This window comes from Anas acuta, chromosome 2, assembly GCF_963932015.1.
Source record: "Anas acuta chromosome 2, bAnaAcu1.1, whole genome shotgun sequence".
Taxonomy (NCBI): domain Eukaryota; kingdom Metazoa; phylum Chordata; class Aves; order Anseriformes; family Anatidae; genus Anas; species Anas acuta.
The window spans coordinates 119,756,992-119,776,057 of NC_088980.1; the positions used below are offsets into that span (position 1 = coordinate 119,756,992).

A 19,066-nucleotide genomic window follows, 5' to 3' on the forward strand; every position below is an offset into this window, starting at 1 on the left:
TGGAGGGCTGTATTCTCTAGAATGAGAATTAATTTCATACAGTGTTTTTCTCTGTAATTGTAGTATATGTGAAAACACTTGATCTGTATCTCGAAGATGTTCTCTAAAATCACGTTCTGTGATTATCAAACATCAGTACATACATTTATCAAAATAACTTGAAAGAAATGATAGGGAACAGGCAGCTAAATGTACTGCAGTGGTTACATTAGATAATTCTCCACACGTAAAGCTGAAAATGAAGCAAACTGATGCCTTTTAGAAATGTTGGCCTAATTAGTAAGACAGAAAGTATGCTGGTTAATTTCAAAATGCAGAAAAGAAATTTCTGGAGATTAAATATAGTTAGTAAGAATTACTATACTGGGTCACACTTCCTTTTATCTCTGAAAATGACCCATGCAGGGTTGTGGGAGTACATGTAGATTACAGCAAGCAGTAGAAGTACAGTTTGGTCTTTCACTTGGTATGCTCACATACCTTCAGGAGTAACTTCCGGTAGCTCTAACCCCCATGAGTTCTTCTAATCTCTTCCAAAATCTTGAAGATCAAGTGTGTCACAGCAAGAAATTTTCTCTATTGAAGTGGTGAAACAGAAAAACAAGATCTAAAAAGTGAGAAAATTTTATGCTTTCTTCACCAAACTGTGAAGAAACAGTCATAATTATGTAAGCCTTTTCTCCAGAGTTTTATCAGCTCTGAACGTCATAAACTATGGTGGCAAAAATCAACTGAAATACTCAAAAAGAAGCTGTAAGCATCATAAACACAAACAAAAGGCAGAAAATCCAAATGTATGATCAAAGTTGAAGCTATCTTTTATATTAAAATATTTCATAAGTTTAAAAACTGTTAGGGGATAGTAGCTTTTTGCCCAGGCTTTCACTTGCAGGCCAACCAGATGCTGGAGATGAGGAAAATGTGGAAAAATAAGATGACCAAAGAGGCCTAGAACTTACATTAATGCAAGATGTGTGGATGAGTCTATAGGGAATTACTTGGTAATAGCAGCATGCATTGAACAGAGAAAATAAATTTCAGTTCAGTGGTATTGGTTTCTAAAGTTGAATTCTGCTCAGATTACTGGATGGGCCATCTCAATATAGTGAAATTTATGACACAACAGCAGGTGACTATCACTTATTTCAATCCCAAGATAAAATGTAGGTTCCCAGATGTTATTATCCCAGCTGTTATTAGCTCATTGGTGTCTGGCTATAAATGTTCTCCAAGACCATTTAGTGAACCACTCTGGAGACTGATAGTCAGATCCTCAGCTGCTGACAAGGATAAAAGTCATGAGTGTGAGGAAAACACTGAATTCTCAGTTTAAGTCCCTGGTGTCTTGTGCAAAGACCTCCTGCCAGAATATGTTAGTCTAGCTCTTTAATTTCTCTACTTTTGTACTCTGCTATTGGCCCCAAAGAGCTGAAAGCACAGCAAGTCCAAAACTGTGGTATATTAAAACCCATTGTGTTTTAGGAGCCTAAGAAAAATGTTGAGAACAAGCTTAAGTACTTATCTAACAGAAACTTTGGAGACAGAGACAGCTCTACATTATCAGTTTAGCTTGAAAGTGGAGATCAAAGTCATGGCTCCTGGTCAGGTACTTCTAAATAAGAAAGGTCAGAAATCAAGTGCATGTGACTAGTAGAAGCTGAGGATGCTGAAATCTAGCCACACTGTACACATAAGTATGGCCTAGTATGATGTGGAGTTTTCTTTAGAACATATCTTGCATTTGTGGTTCCAGAATTGTGAGGAAAATTATGTATCTGCTATTCACATAATGAGTGTATGACAGACTTGAAAAAAATGCTGGGAGGTGAAGATTAGTTACAGTGGAAACAAGAAGTATTCATAAAATATAAAAATATGATGTATTAGTATAATGTCATCAAGAGTCAAGTGTTATGATCTTTTATATTTTTTCATTGGTGTTCCATAAATATATAGCATAGCAGGTTAATGTCAAATATGTACACAAAATCTTCCTACTGTACATGTGTTCCATATATTACTGTTATATCTTCTGAGTTTAAGTAAACACAACACAATGTACTCTACATAAATATAGTGCTACTGAATCATAACAAAACTTTTAAAATATCTATTTACCATAAGAACTGTGTCAGAATCTCTCAGTGAAAATACTGATTGGTTGAAATCAGAAGTGTGTATGTTTTTTTTTTTTTTATTTTTAATTTTTTTCTTTTCCCAGAAATGTATCAATTTCAACAAAACCTTTTCAGTTTCAAGAAGGATTTTCTGCTTAAAAATGAATAAACCTTAGAACACCCAACTGGCCAGTGGTCAGTAAGAGAGCACAAAGGTCAGTTTGCTCCCCTGCCTGCTTTACATGACAGTCTTGAACCTGAATTTTCCCTCTTGATAGTTTCAGTTTCCCCATCTGAATGTACTCCACTCTGTTTACACATATGCATAAACGACCATTTGGGAGATGGACCTACAGACTAGCTCTAGCACAGGGACCCAAGTATTCAAGGGGAATAAAAGATGCTCAAGTTTTGAGAAAATTTTTGCATATTTCAGAAGATATCATTAGAAACAAAATTCCGACCAGTTTGAAAGTAAGAAAAAGGACAAAGCTTCCAATATATTAATGCATTACTGAAAGTATTCAGTATTCAATTATTATTGAAATATTTCAATATGTAAACACTACAGCAGTAATCTACCTCTATTTCCTGTTAGAAAAGTAGTGGTACATATGAGAATTCACATGGCAGACAGAGAAATGTTGCCCATATTTGTAATCTGTAGAGGAGTGGCAACTTCTTATTAAGGCAAAGAAAGGTATGAATTTAATTCTTGTTTTAGACTTCTGGAAAAGCACACCCCACTAACACAGCTGCACTGAAGACTAGGCTGGCAACAGGTCCACCCATGCAGTGGCCGCTGACTATCAAAGCCAATTGCTACCAAAGTGACAACAAAGAGATCAGTCCTGCATCTGCTGAAGCCAAAAACAGAAAACAGGAGGAAACAGAAAATAAATAAATAGATAAATAAATAAATAATAAGGGGAAAAAAAAAAAAGCCAAATCCTCACTACATTCAGTTCTGTGGCCATGTATCTGCTTACCATAATGCCCTCTTACCTTACATCTCATTTAGCTATCAGGCAGCCTCCTGAAACATAAATTATTTGCTTGTCCCCTTGTTATAAGATTTTACTTTACTTAGAATGTTTGACTCTATTTGAAAAGGAAGGATAAAAAAGCATTTTATTTGTGCTATGAAATGAGAGTGGAACAAGCTCCTACAGACAGGCTGCTTTGTTGAGTCAAATTTATACTCTCATTTTGAGTGTGGAGCTTATACCATTCTTCACTTCACAGGAAAAGAGATGCTTTACGCTAATACATAGTAATCTCTGTACAATCCCTACTCACTTTCTCTGCTTTCAGCCACGCCCTAGTGGGAAATTTCTCTGAGAAATTAACATGGGAATTGGCTTGTAACTGCATTTTTCAAATATATTTATCAGTTACATTTTTTGTACTGTTTTGACAAAGAGATTTTACTAATAATAGTAATTGATCTTTGATAACAGATAAAACCGAGACACTGAAAACTCCTACGTGTGGACCGTTTACTTTCCTAGTACATTTTGAACATGAAATATGTTAAATTACTGTTATTTTCAAAACACATTTTAAATTGGAAAAAAAAGATGAGTGGAAAAAAATCAAAGCATTATGTTCAAAAATCTAAAAGGTGGAATGTTGTTTTCTACAAATATTAACTGTTAAGAGTGAATTTGGTTTTAGATGATCTCACACTTTTTTGTTTTCTGTGATCAGTGTAATAGAGTGGTTGCATATAATAGATAATGCTAGCCATGTCGGTATGGGTGTCTTGCAAAAGCTAAATAAATAAAAAGTGACTTAGCTTCTATTTACCTTGCAGCAGGTGAACAAATAAGGTGACAGTGAAATAAATTATTTTTTCCTGCCAGCTAAGCATATCGTCAATCCTTCTTACTAAAGTAATGAAGCAGGGAAACAATATTTTGTTTGCTTTTCACTGTGGTGGAGGATGTTTGCATCAAAAAAGAAGATAACACTTCAAATTTAAGGATAGCTGTGGCATGGTATTATGGCCTTCCTGCTAAGTCACGTACTGCTTTCTGTTTAAAACAATCTGAGATGGCTCTGGACTATCGTGTCAGGATTATCGCCTCCTAGCAATTGCTAGAAAAAATTGTAAAGAACAAACATGGGCAACTTATTTGGGATTCAGAGATGCTATGATCTGGAAATATTCTTAGTTACTTACCTAAGTACTAAGACAGGATTTTTATTTTTTATTTTTAAATAAGTGTCTTCTGTCAATATGATCATCGTCAGATGTCCATAATTCTTACCTGCTTAAAAAGTTTGACAGTGCTAGTGCAAAAGAAATAAAAAATATACATTTATCTATTTCTAACTCACTTTCACTTTGGAGTTTGGGCTTCAGATTAGATTTCAGGGATGCCATTCAGAAAAAAAGTATCTGTAGAATCTAAGAAATGGCCTTTTACAAAGATGACAGTGAAAATGGCAATCTGTTGTTTACTTCCTCTGACAGAATTCCAGGGTGGCTTTTCTCCTTGGACTCTTTGATATCAGACTACTAAATCCACTTATACTACCAGTCCTGGATTTCTGAAAACCTCTATAATATGTACATCTGACAGCTTTGAGAAGCAGTGGGAGGAAAGTGTGTGTGCAAAACTGAATCCTGTGGCAACTGGGCAAATTGCCAGTAAATTCAATGAAGCTTTTCATTAAATTCAGTGTGTTTTACATTAAAGCTCTTTTTGGCCCACTGTCTACAGCTATTAAAATTATACAGCTTAAAAAAGTTATATGAAATTTTACCTACTTGCAAAAATTCAATTTCATGTTGAATCTATTTTAAACTCACTTGAAGAACAATTTTAAAGTATCAGTTAAGGAGTCATATGGTGTACAGCTTCTCTTTTTATTTTCTGTCTAGATAGATCAGTTGAAGCACATGGTGAGGGGTTCCTAGATACTTCTATACACACATTTGGCAGCAACAAATGAAAATATGTATACATGGTTCAGTTTTGTTTAAGAAAATTCTTCTGTTGATGAGGGATTTTTCTTATGGCTATGCCAGGAAGATACATAATTAAGATTGTTCTCACCTTTCTCTTTTAAGCTTGAATTATATTGATTTTGGTATTTATTTATTAATTGTCTATTTATTTATAATGGCCAACCTCTTTCATCAGTAAATGTTCAGAAGAAATTGAGTCCCAGGACTGATGGACCTTGAGAACTATTGGAGCAAGACATGCTTTTATGCCTTTTTTTTTTTTTTTTTCCTATGATTAATATCTTTATCAGTGACACAAACATTGGGATTGAGTGCACCCTCAGCAATTTTGCAGACAACACCAAGCTGAGTGGTGCAGCAGATACAACAGAAAGAAAGGATACCATCCAAAGGGACCTGGACAAGGTTGGGAAGTGGGCCCATGTGAACCTAATGAAGTTCAGTAAGTGTAAGTGCAAGGTGCTGAGCTTGGGTTGGGGCAATCCCAAGCAAAAATACAGGCTGAGTGACGACTGGAGGAAGAGCAGCTCTGAGGAGACGGACTTGGTTGATTAAAAGCTCAACATGAGCCTTCAAAGTGTGATTGCAGCCCAGAAGGCCAACGGCATCCTAGGCTGCATCAACAGAGGAGTGACCAGCAGGTCAAGGGAGGTGAATGTGCCCCTCTTCTCTGCCTTCATGAGGCCCCACCTGGAGTGCTGCATCCAGGTCCAGGGCCCCCAGCACAAGAACGATGTGGGGCTGTTAGTTGGATGGGGCTTTGAGCAACTTGATCTAGTGGGTGGCATCCCTGCCCATGGCAGGGGGGTTGAACTAGATGATCTTGAAGAACCCTTCCAACCCAAACTATTCCATGATTCTATTCCCTGCATGTGGAAAAAGGGCAGTCCTAAGGAGCTCTGAGTTGAGAAGTTAGGGGAGTAGGCAGATCTCATTTTGTTTTAAGGGAAGCTTTCCAACATGCATGTAGTAATAAGGCCAGTTGAATTCTGCATTGAACAGTCGCTTGACTGAATGATGTTTTACTTTAGTCTGCAGTGTCTAATCTTGCCCAGCAGGAGGCATTGGAATGCCCTCTGCTGCCTGTAAAATCCAGGTGCATTGATGCACCTTATTTGCATAAAATAATGGTTCTCTCTTGGGTCCTCTGTAATGGCAAGTTGTGTGTTTCTTAAATTATGAATTATGGTCCTGAATGGGAGACAAAGTCAGAGAACTCAAATTGTACCAACAGATTGAAATTTACTTTGCTCTAAGATAAGAGGTAAGTAAAAAACTCATTGTGATCTTGCAATCTCCTTTACAATTAGGACCAGGGTGCTAATGCAGGGATAAGGTCTTAAAAAGAGCAGACAAAAGGATTAATATAGTTTAGTATTATCACTGAAATTTCAGTTTAGAGCCTGTTCCAATGGTTGCCATTGGGACATTTAGAGTGTACACCTCACCCACAAAGTAAGTATTTAGATGAGACCTTCTTGAAGTATTGTGACCCTATTTAGGATCCTTGCTTCTACTTTGTTACTAGCTCCTAAGTCTATAAATGAACCTGGTGAATGCACCAGGCAGGTACAAGGAGTGAAAGGAAATGGTTTTCCACAGTGGATGCTTTACAGCTGTAAAGCCTTAGGTCACACATTTGAATTCTACTTCAACCAGTTCCTAGGTCAGAAGGCAAAATTCTCAACCAAAGGCTGTTTGCTGACCCCTTTGAAATCAGTAAATGTCATAAATTTATTCCCTTGTGGCTGGGCACCAGTAGCCTAACTGAAAGCCCTGAGACCAAGAGAAGACTAGAGGTCCCCTGCTACAGAAGCCAGTTATATTTGCTGATATTAGACCATAGCTGTATCCTGCAAATTCATTCAGGGACATTAAATTTGAGTGTTGACAGGTTAATTTCTATTAAAAACATTTTGACAAGATGAAAAAGTCTTCTGCAAAAAACACTGGTGGGATATGGCTCATAATACAGGTACTGAGTACCTTAAAAAAACTACAAGTCTCACTTGCTCACTTTCCCTATCATACCCTTTTCTGTCCATGTTTTGTGCAAACTATATTTCCCTTTAAAAATACAGTTTTCAAATGTATCCAGTTACATGTTTTTCTTTTAACAAATTTCCATTCTATGTACTTCAAACATTTCTTTTATGACTGGCATTGCTGCTGGTCAAGTAACTCCTGTCCTACATTAATTATGCCCCATCAAAGTGTTATTTAGGTTTAAAACTGCCCTCTAGTTTAAACTAAAATAAGTTTAAACTCAGTGTATAAACATACCCCTGTTTATTTAAGTAATAATGCAGTAACCTCAGAAGTGCTAGAAGGAGACAGACAAGGACTTGTAATTCTCCATGTTTGTTTACAGTTATGTTTCTCTATCCCCACAAATTATATCCCTTAATTATGTATTTGAATTATTGATGTTTCTAGGTAGTATTGACTTTTATCCTCTAGGTGCCTTTTGTTCAAATTTCTATCTGTCTTTTTACTCTATCAAATCTATATAGAAAATATAGCATTTATTTTAGTGTACTGTATGTTATCAGTCAACTTGTGTGAACAAAGAAAGCAGTGCCATATCTTTCAGTGAAATGAAACACGGTTGAAAGAAGAAAAAAAATTGCACAGTGACAAGAACAACTGTGAACCAATAGGAAAATAAAACGTCTTCACCTTCTTGTTATCTCACAGCATTCAGATGCTCATAACAGTTTAGAAAGCATACCGCCCACACCACAGGATCTTGCTCCTCTTTAATTTTCTCTAATTTGTGTAGTGAATAACCAAATACTCATAATGCAATTAGAAGATAATCAGGCTTGTAATTATGTTAATTGCTGGAGACTTACATCAATCCTCCAGCAAAGTGATAGGATTTCAGGGGAACTATTAACATGGGAAGAGAGAGGAAACACACATGAGAGAAAAAGAGAGATTGGGGGAGTGGGTAAATTGATGAACAGCTTAGGCTTGTATCATTGAGCAACAATGAGAATACAATGGTGCAACAAATGAAAAGGGCCTCAAGGGGAGAAGCTCAGAAAATGAGGTTTTAGGTACCAGCAACTCAACCCCTTTTGTCTGTTTTCTTCCCATAAATAATCATGTTGTGCATCTATATTTATTATAATAAGGCCAATTCAGAGAAATCAGATCCATAGCTGAAGAGAGAACAAAGGGGAACTGTTCAGCTATGCAGCAGTTTGCCATGTCTCCCACACCACTGAAAGAGCCACTGTATTACCTTCTGTCCTCGACTCCTGGGGGTATTCTTTTCTCATGGTGATGTCCGATATTACATTTAAAGCCATAATACTGCAACTGCAATGGCCTGTCTCAGGACTGTCATGGATCAGTCATAATCTGTGAAGAACATACAATACATAGTGGACTGACAGAATTTATAAAATAATCCACAGTGGAGATGGTATTTATTTATTTATTTATTTACTTTTTTGTCGGTATCACATCTAGGTTGTAATAAGTGTTTAAGCCTTTTGAAAGTCAGCTTTGTCAGCTCAAGTCTGATGTAAGTTGTAGATGATGATTGCACTTTATTAGTGTGGCTATTTTTGAGTTTACAGAATAGTTTTCTGTGTTTAGACTATTTGTTAGAAATTGTCTACCTGTCTTTAAAAAACAAAAAGTATTATTACTAAGTTATTTGTTTACAGGAGTTTAAAATATAGTTTATATATGGGAAGAGAAAAACTGTTAAGGATGAAGGAAATCAGGCTCCCTTTAGCCTCGTATGATCTTTTTGCCCACAGCTGCCATGATGTTGATGAAGAAAAAGATAATGGATAAAAGATAATTTGTTTTGTCTTTTTGCCTTTATGTTTGTTCATGCAATTAAACTAAAGGACATTGTGTAACATTTGATTAATTCTAGAAATGTTGTGGATTTAAAAGTAGATTATCTTCTGCAACTCCATGGAAGAATACTTTTCATATTTTTAAAATATGCATTACACTATTATTTATGAACTCTATAAATAATGATCTAAGGAGCTGAGGGATTTTATAGAAAATATTTAAAGATATGTAAATGTTTTGAAATACTTCCTATAAATGACTTGTTTTGTGCTTTTTGATTCAGTTTCAAATTGGTCTTTCCTACCACATAATGTCTTTAAATTCCAATTAAGCTTGATTTATCAGTTCTAAAACCCCTAGGAAAAGTCAAAAGAAACTCTCACAAGGGCTTCATGCCTTCATCCACTAGAGATTTCTCCCCTGTTGTTTCTTCGAACAGATGAGTGCTGCATACCTTGACTCCAGCCATGACAACACAATACCCATGAAGCAGTCCTTAAACATCACTCTAGTGCTCACACAGCAGGAGAGTAGAGAACATAAACTCAGTATAAGCCCAAGTTTCCATACACATAATTCCTCAGCTCTATGGGGCTGTATGACCCTGTTTGGCCCACCCCAGTGTATCCTTGTTGCAGGAGCATGATGAAGATGGGGGTTCTGAGTTACTTCATATCTCTTTTGTGGCTCTGCAAGTGTCTGAAGGAACTGCAGCTGTCTTACGAAAAGACCAAACGTAATATGCACAGGGGACATCTTACGATCCAAACAGTCCAGGTGAAAAATTATCAAGGGTAACACTACAACCTTCTTCCTCTCTCCATGTCCTGCCCACACAGCTGTACACAACACCCATCCTAGCAATGGGGAGTGGTTGTATTATTCAGCAACCCTCTACATCAAGGATGTAGCTGTCCTCAGCTTGAATTTGTACAGGCTGGCACACTTAGACCTTCATGGAGTTACAATTTCATTTTACTTAAATTTCTTCCAGTATTTCTGAAAGTGAGATTTCAAATGCCAAGAGCTTCCACCCAGAAATTTATTCCATGGAAAAAAAGACATATTTTTAAATGTAAAAACAAACAAAAAGTACACCTTTGCATTCTCTTCTTTTGACTTCTTTCATAAAAAAAAAAAAAAAGTAATAATACCAGCCTACTTTCTTTGTTCAGGAGCTTCACTATTCAGTAGGTGCCTAACACTAGGTGATCTTTGTATGGATGCAATTATAAATGTATCTGTGTTATTGTATTGTTACTAAACTTAGGATAGTTGTCAATTATAAAATGTAATTTATTACAAAATTTTGTTAATTTAGTACTGCTGTAGGTGTGCAAAGAGTTTTAAACCACTTTCATACCAACCTTATGCATGGTGTAATTTTACTGTATTTTGTTAAGGCATACTACAGATTCCCATCCAGAGTTAGGAGAAAAAAAGAGTAGAAAACATGATGCAAGAAAAAAAAAAAAAAAAAAAAAAAAAAAAAAAAAAAAAAAAAAAACCACCTCATAAGCAATGAAATATAGGTTAAAGAAATGTATTTGAAATCCAAATTTGAAAGAAAGAAAGGTTTATTCAGTTATGGCTTCCCTCCTTGCTTCTCTTGGAATCTTCCTTGGATTGTACCTGTCAGGCATAAGCTCCTTAAAATTGAGTTTATGTGTGCTTGGAATTTGGGTTTGCTTGTGCAGGTGGGATGAGGGGTTGACTCACAAATCCCAGTGGCAGTATCAAGTGAAAAAGTCCCTTCAGAGCCTCTGCACTTTCTGTTGGTATTGCAATAACTGTATTTCATGACATTGTCCAGAATATGGAGCACGGGCAAGAGAAGGAAGGCATTATTGTTCAAAAGCCCCATATGCTGGTTTTATATCGTATTTATTTTCACTGCAAAATGTCGTTGCTTCTCATAATCAAATCTCAAGATTTTCCTATAGGTTAAAATTATAGGTAGTTTCTGAGATTGTTTCAGATTCCCTACAGCTGGTCCTCTAGCTGTCTAACTTTCTCAGTCATTCATTTACACTATATCTATATAGTTTCTTATCAAAGGCCTTGAAAACTGCTGCCTGATCTGATCAGGGTTCTCCAGCTTATTTAACACTTCATGAAGCATTGCAAGGCTGAAATAGCTAAATCAATTTAACCAGTGTAAAAAACTCAGACTCATTGTCCTGACACTCCTGCCCCACCACCTGTCAATGGGGTGGGTCCCATTCTCTTTTAAGTGAATTGCATCTACCACACTTCTTTGTAGGCTGATATTTGAGAAGGTTGCTGTAGAAGGATGAAATAGAGGCACACGAAAGAAATAAAAAGTATTGATGTCTTCCTTTGTCAAGATAAACTTAAAGGGGAATTTTCTTTATTTCTGTGGAAGAAATTAATATACTTTTGGTAGGACATTCTGTATCAGCCAATGATGCAAGGAAATAGTGGTTCAGGCAGAAAGAAATAAAAGATTCAGGAAAATTTTCTGTGACTTGTATGAAGTTCAGACCACAGATCAATGTATCATAATCAGGACAGGAAGAAGCAGAAGAAGAATTTCTTAATGTTAGTGAAAACGTATACATTTAAATGTATACATTCTTCAAATCTTTGCAAGCACACAAGCAATCTAATGACAATGCATACCAAATGCATTGCATCATTTTGCCCCTTAGAACAGATCTCAATGCCCATCACTGTAGAGCTCAGTAAAGGAAATGTACTTAGCAGTTCTTGTTTCCTGTCTTTGAATATGTCATCTGCCCCAGCAAAGAGAAGTTTGCTTTTTTTTTTTTTTTTAATATAAAAAATAAGGAGAAAGTGAGCTAAATTAAGCATTGATGATTAAATCACATCATCAGTTGTCTTCAAACCTCTGTTACTTCAATACTGATAGCTTGTTTGCCAGTATAGAATTTGTTAACCACTGCCTTATAGTAATTTGGAAGAGTTTGCTTCCACATGTCAGAAGTCCCCAGCTTGTAAGTAGATACACATATCCTTGTGTACCCACGTGCCAGTATGCTAGAGGATCAGAGCCAGTTCTTCACACAACTTCATTAAAATCATCTCACAGCACTTTCAAAAGCATTGCTTATTACTGCTTATTAGTCAAAATTATGTTGTGATATCAGCACATTGTTAATTGTTCTGCCTCAACTTTTCACCAGTTTATGAACAGAGAAACTGCAGAGATTGAAATATAGTCAGCTTTCTCAGTGTTCAGTTTGTATAAGAGCCATGCTCATTGTAGAGGGTCACTACTGGAATGTTCACCCATCTGTCCCACATCTTTTGTCTACTGCAGGTATATCTGTTACTGTGCACTGTTGCCCCATGCTAGATCCATGCCTTGACATTCTTAAGTGAAAAGTGTCCAGTGATAGTGGTGTACATTTATCCCCAGTGACAAGCAAGCCACTTCAAAATACTGCACATCCTCAATATATATACTTAAATATGCCACCACATTTCCTCTGTAATAGAAGTTGATGATGTGTGTGTGGATGCACATCTACCACCTGTAGGAGCAGCTGCTCCAGCTGCTGTAATTACTGCCACTGCTGGATCAATACAGTACAACACAATTTTCTTTCTGTGATAGCAGTACCTGAGCAAATTAAGTTTGAAGTTGATATTATTGCTTTTGTAGAAAGGACATCAGCTTCTTCTATAGCAGAGTGTGAAAAATGATGCTAGTGAAGCTCTAACAATCCTGCTAAAAATGTTACTTACTAACACACGTTACCACACAGTTCTAGGAGGAAAATACATGGATACAAATCAAGCTGGTTTACAGTGTGGATGTTCAATTGTGTGTTTGGAAAACTGAATAGACCGTTTTTGAGTGCCCTCGTCTAGGTAAGTTTTGCAATGAGGAAATGGTGATTTTTTTTCTAAATGTGTCTTGTTATTCTGGAAGTTATGTGAAAATCTCAGTGAGTCTGAGCTGTGGCACAGACACTAGTCAGTCAGAAAAAAATATAATTACATTTTTTAAGTGGGAAAGTAGATAAAACAATCGGAACCCTTTCCCAAAACTCTGGCCATGTGCAGGAAATTGTAATGTATAAGAAAATTTGGGAGGAGAGAGACTTAATTTTGTTTCTCTTTCCTGAGGAAAGTATGTGCAGAAAAAACAAACAAACAAAACATCAACAACAACAAAAACAAGCAAGCAAGCAAACAAACAAGCAAACAAACAAAAAGATTTTAAGGAAGAAGGCAGAAGAAATCCAAGTACAGACAGAAAAGATCAGTCTTCAGAAAGAGCTAAGAGAATGTGCCTTTGGGTGAAACACTGTGCTTGATAAATCTTAAGCGTGTATTAAGTGTGTACCAACAACAATTTGTTGTTGGTAGTGGTGGTGTTGGTGGTTTTTGTTGTTGTTGTTCTTTCTATGTTTTAAACAAAAACATTGGATACAGTCTTTCAAAAGTCATATACATATTATTTTTTTTTCTAGACAGATAATTCCTTGAAATAGCTGCCAGGCTCCATCAACAGTTCTCCAATGCACAAGACACTGATTTTAGCTAAGTGCCTTGTTGAAAATAATAGTATTTTCCATCAGGTTGGGAAACCACTTATTGATTAAAGTGAGACTTAGTTTTTACTTTGTAATTTGTATACTCTCAGATATTTTGACTCATATTATTTATATTTTGTAAAAGCTGCTTGCAAAATTAATTTTAGGAACATGTTTTAAAGCAAAGCGTTTTGAGAGAAAAAGAATGATCAGTTTTATATTGTGCTTTTCTAAAGATTGGTGTCATGGCACACAGCAGCATGGCTAGCTTACTTATTTGGATTTACAGCCTAGAATGAAAATAAAAGAAAGGCTATGTAGAATAGAAGGCAAAAAAAAAGAATTACCTTCAACAAAACTGGAATGAAACTCCGGTAATTTTTGCCAGGTCTATTGTCTCATCTGCCAGGTTCCTTCATCTTGTGCCAGGTTTTCTCTCTAGATGCTGGTTAATTTTTCCATACATCAAATGCTTCACACCTGATTAGATTGGCTTTTGCACTACAAGAAGGACAGGGCATCTCTAACCCACTGTGACTAGAGCCAGACTGTCCTTTGGAAACACTGGCTCTCCTACGGACACCTTGTAGCGGGTAATCAATTTCCATCAGGACATGAGTTGGGCCTCTCTCTTGTGACCATAGTAATATAATTAAAAATCATCCTCAAGAAATGTTACTGTGTATTTCTACCAGCTGTGCCTGACTGCTTTCATTCTGATCTTTTGATAGCAATAGTTCTTGGATAGTCATCTGGGATGGTCTCCAGTGAGTTCCTGCATTTGGGAACATGTTGTCTTTTGTTTTATGTAGCCAACCAAAACCTTTCCACAAATGTCCCAGTTCACTCTCCATTCGCTGTTGGTTTCATTAGATCTGCTTCATCATGAATCATTAATTACAAAACATTTGTTTGTGGCTTTTTTCCTAGCAGCTGTTTGTAAAATAAAAATGTTTCTTTTTAACTGTTCTTATACTGACATGTAATCTAAAATCTGTGTGAAAGATTTATGCTTGGAGGGAAGCCAGTGGGTCAGGGACACTGCACAATATTTAGGTCAGTATGCAATTCATTCATCTCATTGTATCATCCTGGATATTTTCTCAGAAGAAAGCAGCTAAGATTGCAACTAGAAGTCATAATTTCCTACAGCTTAGTGTAAGGCATTTTTGTTCCTTTTGATTCCCTCACCCGTGTCACTGAACTGCTTCATTTGACATGGCAAATTTGCTTGCTCTTTTCTTTTTCAAAAACAGTTCGTGGTGGTGGTGATCACCTTTGTTGCACTGTGGTTCCAACACTTGCTTTAGAAGAGGACTGTCTTTGGCTGTGCTCCACTGTTAATTGTTGTACACAACTGACTATAGGTGCTCCATAATATCCTCATTTTCCCTTTCTTTCAGTTTGAAATAAAGCTCACAGAGGTAAGCGTGTGGAATGTAGTATTTCTCCTTCCTTTCAGTGCGTTATGTTTATTTTTTATTAATTTTATTTTTTTTAAGTTCATAAAAGCCTGAGATCTTTATAGCTAATGGACACGGAAAAAAAAAGAGATGCAATTATATGCATAGAAATGAATCTCATGGAATTTGGAAAAAATGTGTGAATTCAATGAGTGAAATTCACTGAGATTCTAAAACATGATGAAAAGTTCAGAGGTTCTAAAGCACCGCATTTCTACATGAAAAAAATGTAGAAATCTGCCTGTCTCTTTTTATAGGTCTCTGCTCTCTAGCCATGATTCCATGATTGCATTGTGCAATATAAGTCCTATTTCAAGTAAGGCCTCAAGCATGTCTTTAGCTTCATACTATTCAGGAAAGTGCTTAAACATAAGTTCAAAACTAACTATATCCTTTAATAACTTTTGTGCTTTGTTTGCTTTACTGGATCTGATTTGAAACATTTAAAAAGCCTGACTCTGAAAACGAGGGTCATTCCTAAGATCTAAATCACGGGTTTATTAAGGTCATGCAAAATGTGTGCATAGAATTGAAATAAACACAATGTACATTCTGTAATATATGTTCTTTTTCTACAGATTGACACTTTAAAAGCATTCAGGTGTTTCGAAATAGTTCGTTCAATTTTGTTTTCTTGCAACAAAAGTCAAAAGCCTGTCAGTTGCTCTTTCCTGGAATGCTGAACACCCACAACTCCCTTCTGAGTCAAGTGTCAGGCAAAGGGATATGGAGATTAAGAGAAAACATGCCTATATATTCTAGAAATTTTCAAGAAGCAATATACATACTTTCTTCAACTGTGGAAAAGATGTTCTTAAAGCTTATTTTACGTTTTAATACTTTCTCCCACATTGAAAGTTGCATCTACTGAGCCATAACTTTGCTGTAAAGTACATGGAATAATACACTCTTCAAGAGAAGATTTGAGGTAGAAATCTGAATAGGTTTAAATGTATACTTAAATACTTCACTAGTGGGTGATATGTCTCAGTTTCATCAGTAGCCACATCTATCATTTAACATAAATCAATATCTTTTTTAGAACCGTTTAATAACTGCAAAATACAGACCAGAAACTAGCTATACTCCCTATAATTAAACCATATACTGTTTGTTATTTGGCTTAAAATGGAGAAAAAAGAAAAACATTGATCTAATGTTAGTGCTTTTTGAATGTGTTTGGTTTTAATTGGGACTTAACAAGTTTCACTTTGGCTGTAGAAAGCTTGTTGTTTTAAAGCAACAACATACTTCCTAGCTTCAAACCACAACTCAGTGCTTGCATACTCTTTCCTGCTGGATACTGTGACCAAAAACATAAGCCCTTCTTGGTATAGTAAAATCTGGTCTTTTTAGACCAGATTGCAAGGTCTTCTGTGTGTTCCTACGTTCCTCACTTTGCTTTTCGTGCAGCTGTGCACATTGCTACACTTAATTCCCCATGCTCAGGGACAATGTTGTCCTGCTAGAGATTTAGAAGAGCAATGGTTTGTTTTTTATTCCTCCAATTTTCTGTGTTCTTGCAAACACTGGTGTACTTCTCTATCAGTTCTCTGATACAGTTAATTTTCACAAAGTACAAGTGGCCCAAACCAAGTACAGTTCCTAAACTTGCATTGTTTCATATACATATGATGCACGTGTAGCTACATGTAGCAAAGGAGAGGCTGAGGCTGATGTTGGTACTATTCTTGTATCTGCTACAGACTGACTCTTCAAGAGAAACCCCGAGCAACTTAGGAAACTTCTGTAATTGTCTCTTTATGGCAGTTCCCTAAATCTGGAGTTCCCTCTCTTCTCCTGAATTTTGAGATGCTTTAAATAGATGTCATGGCTCTGGTCCATTTGAGAGCTTTGGTAGGTGCCTGGTAGGGTCAAAAGAGTTGATAATCATTTCCACAGATCAAACCCTGCAGAGATTCATGTATTGGAGGCCTTCCATCTCTGGTCCTTCTTTGTGGTCTGTAAGATTTTGCACAAATGCTTAAGTAGATTTTAAGATGCATAATTTAGCTCCATTTGTGTGCAGCCTGGGCAAGGCTGCAGGGGACAGAGCCCAACAGAAACCTGGTTCTAACTATGGCCTTTAGGCCCTTCCCTGTTACAAATGCTACCAGATGGCTTTACCAGGTGTACTCCAGGGAAATACCTTAACCCTGGTAGCAAACCCTCAGGACATTACACTTTTTGCAGTGTGCAGAAAGACATATTACTTGCATGTGAAGAAACACAGTAAATCTGGATGTAGACTAAATAAAAACAAGAAGAGTGGCAACAAGCAGACTTAAACTACAGTTGTCCTAGGTACACAGAAAATGGCTTTTGGAGCCCAACACACATAGCAAATGGTTTTTTAAACACTGGCAGTATCCTTTGAGACAAATATTGAAGATAAACTGCTCTCTCCCTGCCTTTCCACTCCCTGCTTGCTTTTCGTCACTCTGTGCCCATGAAGGAGTTTGGGATAGAGAGAACAGTATTAAAATTACTTCAAGATGAAATGGAAACAATCCCCAACTGCATTTTCACATTTCACTGATGTCTTCTAACTCATTTTCTATTGTTCATTGAGAAGAAAGTTTGCCAATATAAAACAGGATTTCAAACAAGAAACAAGCCAAATTTGCATATTCAGGGATAATTAGCAGGCCAGATAGCTGTGAGAAGTGATTTTGTCTTTTATTACATCTGCATATTGGTGCATGGTGGTAGATTACTTTTGTTAGCCTTATATAATTTTATTGCAATGTTAATGATGTACAACCTTTTTTAAGGGGGAAAAGTTATAACCTAATATCATGTCATGAGGGGAAGGCAGACCTAATCTAACCAATGTCTGACTGTCTTTCTGAATTAGTTGATTTAATGTTTTGTTATTTCACAGAGGCACAGAAATCACTGTCATTGAATTACTTCATGTATGCACACAGGAGATAAATGAACGGAGTAAAGGGACATTTCTGACTAGATAAGGTCAATCTAGGCCATTTGTGATGCCAGATTTGGTGGTTATGTGAATGGTGCACTATCAGCAATATAAGAAAACCATCATTCATACCTATCTGTAAGCACTTTCTTCTGATAGGACTAAATTTCTGCATAATTCACACCAATTTCTATCCATAAATATACATGTATGTATATTTTTATATGGTGTCCCAAACACTAAGCCTGATGTCAACTGTGTTCTAACTGAAAGTGTAGCCTTGTGGTCTATATTCCCTGTAAATTAATGATCTTCATTTGTCAGTAAGAATTGTCCTCTTAAACATATGGTATTTTCAGGATCCCATGAATAAGTTCAGAGCTATTTGGCACCCCTCTGAACCCCAGCATAATCTCAGTTTTAAAAGAAATTGCATACATGCTCTGTCCTGGATAGCCATTCACTCTTACTAAGCTCAGCTTTCTGAGCTCACAAGAGCCCTAGGAAACCAAGATCTTTAACTTTTTCGCATCCTAATCAAATCCTAGCTTGACCTAGGAAAATCCCACCCATTACAGATTTGTATGAATAGATTTTCCTCAGTCATTCTCAGAAATATTTGTAGATTTGCTAGAAGAATCCAGATACAAACTTGGTTCTTCAATCCATTTTGTCACAAACCCTCATTTAATTAATCAACTTAACAAAGAACTAATATGTAAGTCATTTTGTTTGATGGCTGTAGCCTACAGCCAAACTTTTCAAAGACCTAGCATTAGATCTTTCATCTATGGCCTCCTGAAAGCTCACTGCAGCTCTAGTACCAGCCCATCTATCCATCAGTAAACCAAAGTCTTTGATGTCTGCTGTTCTGAACATGAAACCTGACTGGCAGTGGCAATTGCGTAGGACCTGCATTCAAATAATAATATGTATTTGAATAAATAATAATAATTGTCTATAATTACTAGACTCAGCTTTCAAAAAAGCAAGAGATTTAAGAGATGCATCTCCTTGTACTCATGAGCCAAGAGACAAGGATAGGAGCTAGAAGCAGAAGAGAAAAACATTTAGGAGTGGTTCTAAGGCTGTTAAAGCCCATGTTTGTAACTGTGATGTCAAGAAGTAACAGTGGAGTCAATTAGAGTGACTGTAATCAAACCTTTCTCAAACCTTGTTCTAATTCCATCCTAGCTCCATGAGCAAGACAATTCTGCCAGAAAATTTCTCACATG

The 19,066-nt window shown here is 36.5% G+C and overlaps 1 long non-coding RNA gene across 9 annotated transcripts in view; it reads left to right on the forward strand.

Annotated features, from left to right (window-relative positions):
- The window catches only part of LOC137851120 (uncharacterized), a 119,451-nt gene that overhangs the window by 23,194 nt on the left and 77,191 nt on the right, over nt 1-19,066 (forward strand). For 2 of the 9 annotated variants that reach the window (XR_011093010.1, XR_011093012.1), the window contains one exon: nt 12,669-12,774. The exons of the other annotated variants lie outside the window; for them this stretch is intronic. This is a non-coding gene — a long non-coding RNA (uncharacterized lncRNA). The remainder of the gene's footprint in view (nt 1-12,668; nt 12,775-19,066) is intronic. 9 annotated transcript variants of the gene reach the window in all.